The sequence below is a fragment of the Lolium rigidum genome, chromosome 6 (genome assembly GCF_022539505.1).
Source record: "Lolium rigidum isolate FL_2022 chromosome 6, APGP_CSIRO_Lrig_0.1, whole genome shotgun sequence".
NCBI lineage: Eukaryota > Viridiplantae > Streptophyta > Magnoliopsida > Poales > Poaceae > Lolium > Lolium rigidum.
The window spans coordinates 297,449,799-297,464,450 of record NC_061513.1 but is presented as its reverse complement, the minus strand read 5'-3'; positions in this window follow the sequence as shown (position 1 = coordinate 297,464,450).

Here is a 14,652-nt window from a genome sequence, read left to right as displayed (position 1 = left end):
TCGGTGCCGCGTCATCTCCAGCGGCGGCGGATTTCACCTGGCGGGCGATGGCAGCCGCGGCACCTCGCCTCCTTCGCCTGATGCAGCAGCGCCATGCCTCGTCTGCACCGCGAGCGCTCCACACCCTCCTGCACCGGCCATCGCTACGTTCATCTGCAAGTGCCTCCACCGGATCGTCCCGGCGGCTGTTCCACCGGCCTGCGGGCGCCATCGCCGGCGCCAAGAGGCAGATGCCGGCCATGATGGGCGCGTCACGCAGCTTCTCGTCCCACGACAATTTCAACAACCAGCTTCAGGTTTGATTTTCACCAATCTACGTATTGATTAATCTAACTACTTTATGGATGACTAGATAACTCAACCTGCTTTAGCATATAGGAGTAAGTATTTATAATTACAGTAACATGATCTGTTCGATCTCCCTGCTAATCTACTCCGATCAGCTTAGTTTGTTTCTCCAAGGCTAGCTAGCCAGCAGATCGATCGCAATTGGATCAACTAATCCTATTTTCGTTTTCTCTTTACGTCGATCTCATGCCAGATTATTGAGAATTACAATGCATGCATGGTCACAATTACCCAACCAATTAATTACATTAATCAACTGCAACGAATGCAGGAGGAGGATCCGGCGAGGACGAAGAGGAAGAAGGACCTAGCGATGGCCCTTATGAACGACCTCCCGACGGCCCCCAAGGGCGCCGCCGACCACGGCGAGGAGATCAAGGGCATCAACTACCTCTTCGGCCTCCTCGACGTGCCCGACGCCACCCCCAGCAGCGCCGTCAGCGACGCCGAGCAGGCCGCGCGGCTGCACGCGGAGCTCCGGAGCGCGGTGGAGAAGAGCAAGAACGCGTTTCTGATCGAGATGCTCAAGGACGGTGACGCCCGGGTGGAGCGGAAGGCCGAGCTCGTGGAGGCCGGCCGCCGGTACCGCGATGCGCTCGTCGGGCACGACGAGCGCCGAGCCTTCCAGAACCTCCACACGTACGTCCTTCAGATATATACATGATAGAGCGAGCAGTACATATACAGTATATTCTTGCATGCATTGCGAAAAAAATTCCAACGTGCGTGGCTTTGACGGCCGGTGCAGGGAGCTGAAGAGCTTGCACGAGAGGGTGACGTCGGCGGAGAAGAACTGCAAGGTGCTGAAGGAGGCGGTGGATGTCGGCAGGATGGAGTTGCAGTCTGCCAGTGCCAACGCCAAGTCCATACACGCGTACGTAGCATCGTCTCCTCCTCGTCATAATGCTAGGCTAAACCTTGTTTTTCATGGAATGGTGTACTCCTACATCGAATTATATGATGATGTATCGGCGATGCAGGGACGTGAGACGGCTCGGAATTGAAGTGAAAACCGACATCAGGGAACAGCTCCAGGCAGAGGCCGAAGCCGAAGCCGAGTACGTATATATTATCGTCGTATCCATCCAGAATATACATCGACAACGATTGCTGTATGAATAATAATTGGATTTATTGAATGAATTGCAGGGAGACGATTAAGAGGGTGGCGGTGGTCAGGAAGGAGGCGGAGGCGGCGTACAACCTGGCGCTTTTCGTCGGCTGGACCACCGCCGCCGCCGGTGTGTTAGCAGCGCTGCACATCTTCTGATGCACCAATCCTTCCGTCGATTATGCACTTTTACTACGGTGCCAGTTTATATTTGATTTCTCCGTTTTGTGTCCCGAGGATTACGGGGAACTATATTAATTGATTGCTCCGATGACAGACATATTTTGAGGTCGCCAGTGGCATACATATATTTGCATAGAAGAAAGTCTATTATCCTTAAACTCTTGGAAACGTTCACTTTTGGTACTAGAAATTAGTTTTAGTTTACTACTTTCAAAATAGTTCACTTTTCATCCCTTTTTAGTTGAGTTAAGTGAATCACGGACGTGGCAAAAACAAAATAGTGAACCAACGGAATTGGTTTAGAACCAGACCAAACCCATACTAATTGATGTTGAACCCAACATCTTAATGCAAAAAAAACGAAACCCTTGGGTCCCTGAATTAGTCTATTACTTGATTTATCATCTTTCCAATTCACTTGAAGCATTGCGCCACAAAGGCATGCTTGCTTTCCTATCAGCGTCGCCCCGCCTCTTTACCCTTCACAGTTTGCTTTGAGTTTTTGGCCACCCATGACTGATATTTGCATAGCTCAACCGGGATAAGGACTAAAAGTGAATGATTCTAAGAGTTTAAGATCCATTTTGAACCAAACGAAAGTTCTAAGAACAAAAGTGAACTTTCAGTAAAATTCAAGGACCAGAAATAAACTTTCTTCATTTGCATATCAAGTCGAAATCTGGTGGTGCATATTATTAATTCGATCGCCTTCTCAATGATCTAGTGTGCATGTCCGCATGGGTGCTTGTATGTACAATCCAATTTCTCGATTCAATAGAAGCCCAAAGAGGTGCATATGGTACCCAACTAAGAATACGATAGATATGTCAAAATCAGATTACACATATTCCTAATCCTAAATAGAATGTAAGGACGTAGGGATTTCTATGTAAATGGAATGAACATATAATCTGATGATTGAGTTGATTCCATGATTATAAGTTCATAACCCTAGCGCCCATTCCCATTTTGGGCGGAACAGATCTACTAATTCTTTTATTCCAGTTAGTAGGAGGGATCTTGAACTAAGAAAGAAATAGACCTAGCAGCTAAAAGAGGGTATCGTGAGCAATTGCAAGAGTGGGGTTCATTGATATTCCTGGTAAAGTAGATGCTATCACACATACAGTCATACTCAATTCTAGTATTCTGTTGTATATATTAATTTGATCGTGTTCGGTGTTGCCCCTACGGTCTTGGCCTTGCCACAATATTATGTTTAGTTTTTTGCACCCATATAAGGGGAAGTTTCGGATGAGTATGACCTTTCTTTGCCTCGGCTAGAGTCTTTAATCCCTTGGTAATCTCAGCCAACCCAATCACACACCCCCGCCCCACCACCACCAGAACCCTAGATTGACTACACCTCCCTCCATGGTTGGATCCACCATCGACCGTCTCCTCCACCATTTTGATTGCCAAACCATGGCTGCTCCCGCTATGGCGCGTCTTCCTCCAGCTGATCTTCCTCCAAGTCCCATGGCGCATCCTCCCTTCCGCCGTCGCCGACCCGTAAGTACCTCGAAGTGTCACATCGCTCGTGCGGGACGTGGGTGGCGGAAATCACTAACCGCACCACCCACGAGGGTATTTGGATCGGCAGCTTTCCCTTCTTCAGGTTAGTCTAGCCCTATAAAAGAATAGAAATTCAGATGGTGAATTTGTGTCCCCGGTGAACTTATGAAAAAAAATCCTAACAACTGCAACATCTTTCACCAACAAAATACAATTAAAAATCCGGGATCTGATTGACATATTTTCAGAATTTTTCAGAACATGCATAAGTCACCTATGAGCAGCCAATACTACCAAGAAATTGGCAGTAGTATCGACGAGGTAAACATCTGCATTTATTAGTCATTCACATAATAGAAAAGAAAAAATATAAATGAAATCAATTTTCTATGGAGCCTAAAATTTGATCTCACGCACCCAATGACAAGAATAGTAATTCCTCTCGAAAAATCCTCGTAAGGTTTTTAGAGACGTCAGGTTAGATTCCTCTCGAAAAATCCTCACTTAGAACATGAAACGAAAAGAAAGAAATGTGAATCTTCTAGAATTTAAGTAATAAAGACGTCAGGTTAGATTCTCTGTGCTGATTTGAAAAATAATTAGATCATCAACAACCTATATCTGCAAGTGCAGGCAATTGCAATGTAGTGCTATATGCCTACATCACGAGGTTGCTGTAAGGTTATAGTGGAAAATCAATAAAAATTCAGGTCGAGCGCATGGCATCAAATAAATCTCCACTAATTAGATGAGGCTAGAGTAAATCGTACATCGTTAACCTCTGACGTTAGGCCAAGTTCTTGCTCTGCAGCTCTCTAGTTGAGATCTAATACACACCGTGTGTTGGGTCCCTGTGTTCTTGTGCTTTCCACCTTCATCTTCCCCTCATTCGGATCCTCTTGCGTACATTTGGTTCTAAGATAAGTCTACCCATGGCATCTGTTATATCACCACGATGACACAGGTCCTGCACCTGTACTTAGGGCATGTGCAATGGTTAATAACGATCAACACTGTTTTATCTTAATCCTGCCACGTAATTTAGATATAACAATAAAATATAATATACAATGGTTATTTTTAGTTTTATCTTTAGTAACGAGACATCCTAAATATGCAGTGAGAGAAAATGTGCTAAGAGATGATCTCTTAGCTAAGAGAAGGTAATTTTTTTTAATCTTTCTCTTTCTTCCACCTCAGATTTTATTCTACGTGACACAGCTAAGATATCACCATTGCACATGCCCTTAGTGGCAAAGGACGGAAATATGTACTATACTAAAAGGTAACTAACATCTTTTTTCTTAGAATTTTGAATTTTTTTAGAATTAATTAATGACAGCTTGACACGTACATGATTCTGTGGTTAATTCCTGCTGTAATTTTCTTGTGTACACTTTGGGCATCCTCTTGCACTTCTCGTTTCTTTCTTTTCTTTGGTCTGTGCTGGACTCCTTTTATTATGAGTTGATGTAGCATTTTTATTAAACCGCTTTGCCTTTGACTGTTTCTGGAAAGATCGGTCTTCCATACCTCCTCTTAATTTTCTCCCCACGCACTTTCTCTCTCTTATCTCCACCGCCCCATCGTCTCCAGCTCAGGGCTGGAGCCCTCCGCCCCGTCCTCTTCTTCTCCCTTCGGTGCAATACACGGCAGTCCTCCAGCAAGGCATGGCCACGTCGCCTTCCTCCTGTTCCTCTAATATCCCTATACCTCGACCCTCTTCCATCAAGAAAATCAGCGGTCGCATGCTCCAGCGCTGACGTTGTGCGTATGGAGGTCGTGTCGGCCGTCATCGACTGGCGCGACATACTGGGGGCGCTGGGTGCGAGAACATACGCGCCGATCGAGGAGGAGCACGGGTACGGCTCGTCGCTGATCACGGCGGCGGCTGTTGGCGGGCGCCGCGACACGCTCTACTCGCTGGCCGTCATCCAGTTCAATGGCAGCGGTGGCTCCAAGAACGAGCCGCGCGGCCTCGCTCGGCCACTCGGACGCGCTCTGCGAGCTGGGTTGTGCCTGCAAGATGGCTACGACGTGCGCCACTTGCTGCTCGACGGGCGCCGCCTCCTGATACGTCTCCAACGTATCTATAATTTCTTATATTCCATGCTAGTTTTATGACAATACCAACATGTTTTAGTCATAGTTTATGATGTTTTTATGCATTTTCTGGAACTAAAATATTAACAAGATGCCGCAGTGCCAGTTCCTGTTTTCTGCTGTTTTTGATTTCAGAAAAGTTAGTTTACGAATATTCTCAGAATTGGACGAAACAAAAGCCAACGGTCTTATTTTCCACGGAGTCTTCCAGAACACCGAAAAGGAGACGAAGAGGGGCCACGAGCGGCCACACCATAGGGGGACACGGCCCCACCTCCTGGCGCGCCGCCCTATGGGGTGGGCCCCTCGGGCGCCCCCCGACGCTGCCCCTTCGCCTATATATTCCTTCCGTCGCGAAAACCCTAGTACCGAGAGCCACGATACGAGAAAAGTTCCAGAGATGCCGCCGCCGTCAACCCCATCTCGGGGGGTTCAGAAGATGGCCTTCGGCACCCTGCCGGAGAGGGGAATCATCACCAGAGGGCTCTACATCACCATGCCCGCCTCCGGACTGATGCGTGAGTAGTTCATCCTTGGACTACTGGTCCATAGCAGTAGCTAGATGGTTGTCTTCTCCTCTTGTGCTATCATGTTTAGATCTTGTGAGCTGCCTATCATGATCAAGATCATCTATTTGTAATGCTACATGTTGTGTTTGTTGGGATCCGATGAATATGGAATACTATGTCAAGTTGATTATTGATCTATCATATATGTTAATTATGTTCATGCATGCTCTCCGTTGCTAGTAGAGGCTCTGGCCAAGTTGATACTTGTGACTCCAAGAGGGAGTATTTATGCTAGATAGTAGGTTCATGTCTCCATTGAATCTGGGGGAGTGACAACAACCCCTAAGGTTGTGGATGTGCTGTTGCCACTAGGGATAAAACATCAATGCTTTGTCTAAGGATATTTGTATTGTTTACATTACGCACAATACTTAATGCAATTGTCTGTTGTTTGCAACTTAATACTGGAAGGGGTGCGGATGCTAACCTGAAGGTGAACTTTTTTAGGCATAAATGCATGCTGGATGGCGGTCTATGCTCTTTGTCGTAATGCCCTAAGTAAATCTCATAGTAGTCATCATGATATGTATATGCATCTCTATTTGTCAATTGCCCAACGGTAATTTATTCACCCAACATGCTATTTATCTTATTGGAGAGACACCACTAGTGAACTGTGGACCCCGGTCCATTCTTTACATCTGAAATACAACCTACTGCAATCATTGTTCTCTTTTGTTTTCTACAAGCAAACATAATTCTCCACACCATACGTTTAATCCTTTGTTTTCAGCAATCCGGTGAGATTGACAACCTCACTGTTAAGTTGGGACAAAGTAGTTTGATTGTGTTGTGCAGGTTCCACGTTGGCGCCGGAATCACTGGTGTTGCGCCGCACTACACTCCTTCACCAACAACCTTCACGTGGCCTTCATCTCCTACTAGTTCGATAAACCTTGGTTTCTTACTGAGGGAAAACTCGCTGCTGTACTCATCATACCTTCCTCTTAGGGTTCCCAACGGACGTGTGCTTTACCGTTACAAGGAGCTGCCTCTCTACACGCCAGCACCTCCTCATCCAGGACAACACCAGGGAGCTCGCGGCCGTGTCGACCTTGCTCTTCAAGGCCTCCGCGGGTGCCACTCATGCCTGCTCAGCCACTTCTAGTGTCGCGCTGCCGGCACGGTCGGGGAGGTGCACGCCGCCAACAGGTTCCTGTCCGAGCGGTTCGCGTCGCGGAAGCTGGGCGTGGAGAGCGGCCTCGACCCCGTGCCGATGGAGGAGGAGGACGGCGTCTCCGGCGGGGGCCTAAGCCGCGCGCCGCTGCAGCACGGAAGGCCGCCGGCGGTGTTGGATTTGGACAGCAGACGTCAGGTCCCTGCGGTCCCCGATCTGGGGCTTGCTGTCGGTGCCTGCTCCGGCTCCTCCAGGCGGCGGTTCCGCGGAGACGGCAATAGCCGCAGGTTGCGTGTCGACCTTGTGGCTGCAAGTGGCACAACTGCTGGTGGATGTTCCCTCCCGCTTGGCGGCGGTGCTGCTGCCCCTGGCCCTATTGTGCCCTTCCTTCCCTTGAGGCCTCGTGTCTGGGACCACAGTGAGACGACAAGGATGGCTTCTATATCGTGGTGGCGCATGCTGGTTGGTGGCAGTTGGGTGGAGCACTTCGAGTTGTCTGGGGTGATGGCGGTTTAGGGATCGGGAGAAATCCCTGTCGGCTTGTTCGATGCGACGCGGCGACGCCTGCGGGTGTCGTCTTTCCTTCCTGAAGGGCGTTGGGGGTACCCCTACCCTATCCTCTCCACATACGGGGGAAACCCTAGGATGAGCCGGGCAGCAGAGGTGATCTACATGTTTGGGGAAAGCCAGTGCTTACTGCCAAACTGATCTACATGTTATGCCAACCATTTTGTTGCAGAATTTTACTATTTCAATGCTGGTACGCAGTATGATCGAGATTGGGGGAAAAACCGCTTCGCTCCTGTCTCTCCCCGCGCGAGCGACGGGGCGAACCCTAGCCCCTCCCGCCCAGGCCCTCTACTCCTCCCCCCCGCTGCCGGCGGCGTGCGCCACCAGGCAAACCCCGCGCGATGCCGGCGGCGGCGGTCCTGCTTCTACCCGTGCGCTTGGAGGGACGGCGCGGGGCGGTCCCTGATGGCGGCGGTGCTCCTCGGTCAGCGACGGCTCCGGTGGCGGCGCACGGTCCAGGACGGCGGGGCTCCAGGTGGGTGGCGGCATCGACGCAGCAGCTTGGCTGCGGGGTGGTGCAGCCTGGCGCCAACGCCCTCCATGCTCAGATTTGGGCCTTCTTGGGCCCCATCTGGGTATGGGCGAGCCTGCGCCATCTCCGACGGGCGGAAGGGGCGGCTTGAGCTGGCGACGACGGTGACGGTAGCCCGTGTACTGCAGCGCGGCGACGGGAGCTTTACGAGCCCTGGGCTCGACCGGGCCAGATGGGCCTGGTGTTATCCTATTGCTGCGTCCGGACGATAATCGCAGGTGGCGGTGGAGGCGGGTCCCTCCAGCGTGGCGGCTGTTCTGATGTCTATCGCTCTTGGCTAGTTCTCTTCCTGCCTGCTGGTCTCGTTTTGTCAGCCACGGTGAGGCGACGCTGGTGATCGCAAGGCCGTGGTGGCGCATGTTGGTGGGTGGCGAAGTTGGCGGAGCACGATGAAGTGTCCGGGGTCGTGGTTCTTTGGGGGACGGGAGAAATCCTTGTCGGATGGCTGACACCGACGCGGTGATGCTCATGGGCGCCGTCATTCCTTCTTGAGGAGCGTCGGGGTTCCTCCTCCCCACAACCCTCCCGCATACCGGGGGAAATCCTAGGCTTTGTCCGGGCAGCAGCGTCATCATCGTCGCATCCCTTCTTGAAGGTGTTGCTTTGGTATGCGGCGCTTCACAGAGCTAAGTTCGTGGTGGGAATTCTCCGGAGGGCGCAGCGGTTGCGGATCATCAGCATTTTCGTCGATCCAGCTTTGTCGACATTGTTTTCTTTTTTCTTCTTCTTTTGTTTCTTTTGAGCGTTGGTGTGCTGTTTGCCCCAGCGATGCTCTCCATCTTGTATCGGTTGGTTGCTATATTAATATAGCGGGGCGAAAGCCTATTTCAAGGTATGCAGTATGATCTGTGAGTAGACCTTAGTAGGTAGCCTCTTCATATTTGTGATAGCACAACCTTTTTATTATAGATTTTGGTAATAGTGTATTTCAGAAAGCCTTTCTGTAGAAAGATAGAACTGATATCTAAGCAAAACATATGTTTTTAGAGTACAGTGGAGAGTGCTTCTGTTCCACACTTGTTGGTTCCTGTAGACTTTCCAGTCGGGCAATGGTCGTTATTTCACCACAAAGCTGAGCTTCTAGGCGTCATAAGTTACTGCCCTAGGATGGCTACAAGTCTGGTTTTAATCCTCTGAAGTCACAACTGCAATAATTTGTAGCTTTTCAGTTTATCCATCTCCAAAATTAAATTTCGAGTCAAGATTTGGATGAAACTTTCAGACCATTCAGGTTGACAGCGGTTGGAGAAACAATTGTGCTACAGTTTCTTATTTTCAAGATAGAATATGAAACCTTAGATATGATGCAATCATATACCCATAATATTTTAAACTGAAGTGAGGTGTGCATTCTTCAAAAAATTCTGTGATACAGTCTAGATTCTGATATTCCTTCCTCATTTCAGGGGTTACAAACGGGTCATTCAGTGAACTGCTCTTGAGACATCTGACTTTCTTAAAGATGATTGCTTGAAGATATAATGCACTCTAGGTATTTTTGTGTAAACTATTGATTACTCCAGACCACACTCCATTCAGGTCCCAGACTTCAACATTGCCTACCGATAAGGCATCATATTTTAGCGTTGGCAGGAAGCATCATGAATGTTTAAGTGTAGTTGCTGTAAAATAATCCATATATGTTTAAGTGCAGTTACTCTCATAAAAACCAGTAGGTATATATAGTGCCTTATGTTATTCTAAGGTTTTAGTCTAGGCATATATGTGGATCCACAATTAGAGCACCCTGTATCTATGTGTGGTTTATCATTTGTGTACCTCTGGATGTTTGTAGTTCATAGCCGTGATCAGATTTGACAATTAGTTACTCTTACATTGTATGAGATTTGAGATTTGAAATCTAACTGTGTTATAGCAAATCCAAGAATCAATGCGGTATGCGGAAGAAAAGAATCATGCATCAGTTTCAGAGCTTGTTGCTAAGCACCAAGAGGTAGAGAAAGGAAAACATGCGTTTGCAAAAGTATAAAGGAAACACATAAAGTAAATTTTATACATGCCAGTTTGCAAAATTATTAATACTGATGGTAACCAAATCTGGCTTCTTTTGTTCTCTTAAGTAATTAGAGAGCTTGGAAGCACAGCTAGCTAGCTAGCTAGCTAGCTGAGCTTTCCACGGAGAGGACAAAGGCATCCGAAATGATTCAGTCACCACGGGTATTAATTCAAGTGGAGGGTTCCCTTTGTGCATCATTATATCACATATAAGTTATGTTGTGTCTAAGGTATGCCACTGAAATGTTTTCAAGCATTATCATTTTCTATTATGATTTGGCCTGGTACACGACACTTCTTTCCCTAATGGTAAAACAATAGTGTGATTGTCATTGTTTCAGTTGTAGGTAATGCATTGCACGACTTGATCCTTTACCACCTCAGTTATGTATATTTTTTGTTTTGTTTCTCCTTCTTCATACTTTTCTTCTTCTCTATTTATTTATCGAATCAAGTTGTTTTAGTTATTGTCTTTCATTTAGATTAAGCAAGATACATCTTCTCACCACATGGTCTAGCTTGTGATTTATTTATGACTATCGATGATATAACTAAAGATTTTCTCCTCCAGGATACCAATGTGCTGCTTGCATCTAGGAATACAGGGTTCAAACAACTCAACAACAGCCATACGAGGTAGACATTATTGTCGACGACCAAGAGGTATCTTCTGAAAACTTGACACTTGGCTTGCTTAGTGTCAAAAACAATATGTAACCATTTACAGCTACACTTAGTTATTTACCACAATTCAGCTTCATGCATCCTATTTTCTGTACCATGCTATCATAATAAAATATGCTAACTTTGTCCTCATTTTCTTATAGGCATGCAACCCTCTATCCATGTCCAAACATAGGCCAAGTTATTAACAGCATCTGCATTAGCACTGCACTTCCGAATAGTATTTGTACATTGTTTCTAGATACCCTACTTCCATGAAAGGGTTGCAGCCTTGATTTTAATAGACGAGCTCAGACCAAAGACCAAAGCAAAAAAACAAATACGAGGCATACCACAGAGGAGTTGGTCCAGTTGAAACTTAGATATCGAAACCATACAAGCCATCTACGCTGCCTATCAGAAGGAAGGAGACACAAAAGGAAGGAGATCGTCTTCACGAATAGATAGATGTCAGCTTCCCAAACGTCGTCCTATCCCCTGATTGAAAGGACAACTTCGACAAGTACTAATGGTTTTACAAGTGGAAAGAATCAAATAATTGTACTGGCATGGTGTTCTAATGTGTTTTTAGGCTCTGGTTATTATCAAGTGTGTGTCCTATTTTATATTTAATTATTTTGTTCCATTTATGTTCAATGGTGTAATGAAAATTTTGACGAGATACAAACATTATGTGCGGCATGCACCTACATGTCTGCTCTATGGATGGTTTATCTCTTGGCCCGTTTGAATGTTAGTGAAAGTGATGGACTAGCATTTTTTTAGAACTATGCAATGCACTTTTTAAAAGGACCATCTTAAGAAAGGCCATCGTTTATTCTTCAACTTGAAGTCATATTTTGGGCGCGGTGTGCCACCGCGCCGGTCATTGCTAGTAATTAATATAAGGTAGGGCAACAAATTCTTAGAAAATGATGTGAATACCAAAAATAGTCATGATACATTAATGTTATATATGATTCTAACACATTCCATTAGAATAATAAAAATATAAACATATTTGATTATAAGTAGAACCTACCAACATACCAAATTGTCATCTCAATGGTTTTCTGTAATCCTAAATAATCCAATCGATCAAGAATTCTGAATATTTCTTGATCGATGTGTAACTCGGTCTTGATGATTTTTGTCGCTGAAAAATACATTTTAGTTCTTATCATCAGCACTGGTAAAAACAAATCTAATTCAATGAGCTGATAAAGTCGCCCGAGGAAACATGATGTGGCATTCAAATATTAATATTTCTTTAAAACCGTGAATTCTCCTTGTATGAATAACAAATAACTCAATGTTATCTTGTACTAGTATATAGTAAGGTTCATGGTAAATCTATGTAAGTCAAGCAATCTTATTCACATTCAACCTAGAAAATGAGTCTATATTTGTTATAGCTAGTTTCTTTTTCGGTTCAAAATCAGCTTTGCGCGATGTTCACTAAAACAAATATAACTTTTTCATACCATCACTCAAAATGACCACTCAATTCTCCTTCTATTTTTGATATATGACCACTCAAAATTGTTATACATCTAAATACATTCACCAAAAATTAAAAATAATGATAAGACGACTGCCCTGCCTTTTCCAAAGGGGAGCTTCTCCCCTTAGGAATCAACGATAGTGCATAGAACATGTGGTGATGAGATCTGGTGCTAAGAGCATGTCTAGCAGGCCCCTCAAAACGCGCCCACCCCGTATAATTCTGGCGGTATAGGGGGTGAGGGAATTTTGGGCCGTCTAGCAGGCCTCGTATTCGGGTCGGCCCGTATCGACGGAATACGGCCCCGTCAAACCCACCCCTCCGCCCCCTATAAATACAGGGTGTAGGTGCGAGTGGGGGTCCAACCCTCACTCGCAACCCTAGCACCGCCAAGCGCCGCCGCCTCCCCGCACACACTCCGGCGAGCAATTCGCAACCACACGCCGCAACATTTGCACCGCCGCCGGCCATGTCCGCACGATGGAGGAGTAGCGCGTCGCCCGCCTCCGGATCGAAGCGATCCCGCTCGCCGGACACGCTCGAGGAGGCGCGGCAGCGCCACTGCAAGCTCTCCATCGCCGGGAGTCGGCGTGCGGCGTGCAAGTACGCCAGCGCCCTCTACGTGCCGTGGAAGCTCCGCGAGTTCGCGGCGGGCGGGCGCTACTACAAGGCTGATCCGCCGCTCAAGCCGATGAGCGGCGGCGATTTCGACAAATGGCGGAGGGATTGGAAGCAGCAGCGCGCATGGAAGGTGGCATGGGAGGAGAGCACCAGCGGCGGAGGAGCGCCGTGAGCCAGCGAGGAGGAAGAGGAGGCGGAGGAGGGGGAGAACCCCCTCTACTTGCAGGCGGTGGCCACGTCCACGAAGGATGCCGTCGACAAGGCTCGGGCGGAGAAAGACGAGGCGGCACAGGCTATCGCCGCCGTGGAGGAGATGGAGGCGCGGGAGGCCGTCGGCAATGCGACAATCGTCACCTCGACGACTCGCTTCGTAGAAGTCGCGATCCAGTAGGATTGCACAATTTTGTAAAATCCCTATCTATGCTCTATCTATGAGCGTGATGAACTATCGAAGAATTTTCCCGGGGTTTGCAATTTTAAAAAATACGGGATCTGTTAGACGGAGTGGTTGTTGCGTGAGCATTTTTTTAATACACGACCCTCTACTCACGTTTTACGGGGCAGAAAAATAGAGGACCTGATAGACATGCTCGAAGTGGGCACCCGGCGGTAACAACCGATCGATTGGGACACGCCGTCGCAAGTAAAAAAAATCCCAGCGCATGTCCACATGTCGTGGCCTAAAAATATCTCAAGCGGGTCAATCTAAATGGTCTGAGTGAACAGACGGACATCCCACACACGTTCTAGTGGAGCGACGCAAACGAACCAACACATCGGTGTCTTAAATTTGAGAAACCGATGCATCGGCACGAACGATGCACGGACAGGGCGCATGTCCGGCCCTGCGTGCCGTGGGCCCACTTGGAAGTGACCTGATGGTAGAAGGCTGATCAGCGGTAGCGTTTGCGCGTTTGCCATCAAGGTCGTCGCTGATCACTGCGCCCGCTGCTCAACTCCTCCGCCGGTATTGATGCCGATGACGCTGGAAGCTGCGTGTGCGCGTGCGGTATTGATGGCCATCGGTACTTAAACCGCGGATGCGCCCGCCTCTTCTCACCAACTCACACGGCTGCCATCATTGCCACTCCTCCACGATCTCGCCCATGATGAAGCTGCCGAAGTGGATGAAGAAAACCGCCAACGACCACGAGGCTAGATCCCCGTCCGACCGGTGGCACCGCCAGGATTCTTCACATCGACGGAACCCTGCACGCTCCTGCCTCCTTCCTCCACCCCCACAGTCGCACCTATTTGGCGGTCCACTGGCGGCGATGGTACATGCTCCTCCTCCGCACCGACGGGGCCGCAACAGGCGGCACGTCCCGCTGTAGGAGGCGCAGGGGTGGTGGGCGCATGGCGACCCTTCCGCCACTGTGACGTGATGAGGCCTAAGGGCTAGGGAGTGCCCAGATCTCACGAATTTGACCAAGTGTGTGGATGGGGAAAGATGGGAAAGGGGAAGAACACACACAAACTCAAATCAAAACACACACAACCCAACACAAACCAAATTTACTCCCTTGGTAGGTTACACCAAGCCAATAGAACCACTTCTTAGAGAGATCCTTGGGTAGAATCTAAGAAGTGAGAGATTGGTGATGGAGATCCAAACTATAACTTGGATGAAAGAGGGGGGAGCCTTGAATCATCCATGAAGAGTAGAATCCCTCAAGAGTGCCATGATACAAAGAACATAGTTCTAGGGAGACAAAGCTCAAGTAGTTTAAGCTTCAAATCTTGTCTAACCCTCATTCGTGGCTAGAGGAGCCCTATATATAGTCCAGATCTGGAGAGGGG